The sequence below is a fragment of the Poecilia reticulata genome, linkage group LG2, assembly GCF_000633615.1.
Source record: "Poecilia reticulata strain Guanapo linkage group LG2, Guppy_female_1.0+MT, whole genome shotgun sequence".
Taxonomy (NCBI): domain Eukaryota; kingdom Metazoa; phylum Chordata; class Actinopteri; order Cyprinodontiformes; family Poeciliidae; genus Poecilia; species Poecilia reticulata.
Genome location: NC_024332.1, coordinates 19,601,191 through 19,602,616, shown reverse-complemented (window position 1 = coordinate 19,602,616; position 1,426 = coordinate 19,601,191).

Here is a 1,426-nt window from a genome sequence, read left to right as displayed (position 1 = left end):
CAGGCCAACAGGTTGAGTTTCACTGGTCATTAAAAGCTGAGCTCCGTTCTGCTTTGACCAGTGGAAACTGAGTAGAACATCTCCTCTGGGTCGTTGGTTTCGCTCCATGGCTAAAGTTTACTCTGCCTGTGCAACAGGTTTTACCTGAGTGGGACTCTTCACATTCCTGTACAGTGTTGGTTCCCCAAAAAGCTTAGAGGTCTCTACATTGGTTTTTATCAGACAAGATCCACACAAAGCACCACTAAGACTTTTGTATGATGGACTTTCAGGGACTTGAACAAGATCTTAAGTATTTTCTTTTAGATTTTGGAGAAGCATAACGAGACCGTCGGTAATTATCGGCATAAATTCGCTCAATTACATGGTGTTGGCCCAGCCTCTTAAAATCAACTCTGTTAAGAGAAAAGTGTCTTTTCCTCATTATGCATGTTGGTTGATGCTTTTAAGTTATTTTCCATTTACTCCTTAAAAAATGTTTCTTTACCAAAACAAAAATAATAGACCTCGATTCCCCTGAAATGAGCAACTGTGAGTGAAAAGTAAAGGAAAATACTGGCTTAAAAAAATGACAGATGCTTAGGAGAAATGATGAGAAAAGACTCAAGAAGCAGAAACTTTCACATGGGTCCCAACCCACTAGACTGAAAAAAGACAAAAACCATCTTTAGTATAAAAAWCTTTAAGAATTATATAGAAAGATTCTGAAAGTCACACTTCTATCTGAAATTGAATCTACATCACCAATACATTTTCCAATATCCTAAAAGATAAAAATCTTCTCAGAGAGTTACAGATAAAAAATAAAAGAAAATCACACAGGTAAAAATAACTTCAGTTTAGAGTAAAATGAACAATAAAGTTAATGCAGCCATTTGAACAAAAAAAGGAAAACATCTCATTTTTAATCATAACTTGGCAAAATTCAGCAACATCTGAATTGTTGCCATCATACAATCAACAGTATTTTCTCCCTGAATCAGAAACTCAGGGGAAAGTAATGAAAGTATATTTAGATTCAAATTAGAATAACAATTTTTTTTCCCCAACTCTTTTGCGTTACAAACATAATGGCTACAAACTACTTAGATATAAAGTATTTTTTAATGCAAAAATAGAAAATTTAGCTCGTCTTCATAAAGAGACCAAGCTTTTGCATGTACGCCTAAAAGGCGTAACCAAACATCCTCTAACCAAAATAAATGAAGTAAAACAAAGTATAAGTACTAGAGATGTGCCGATCAGGGTTTTTCCTGCCGATACCGATCACCTGGGCCGATCACCGATACCGATCACATAATTATTATTTATTTTTTATCATAAACACTACCGGTTACATTATGTGGAAAAAGGAACCATGAATTCACCTTCATTTAGACAAAAACTTGTTTTTAATAACTTTTCCAAGAAGAAAACTAAACAAAAC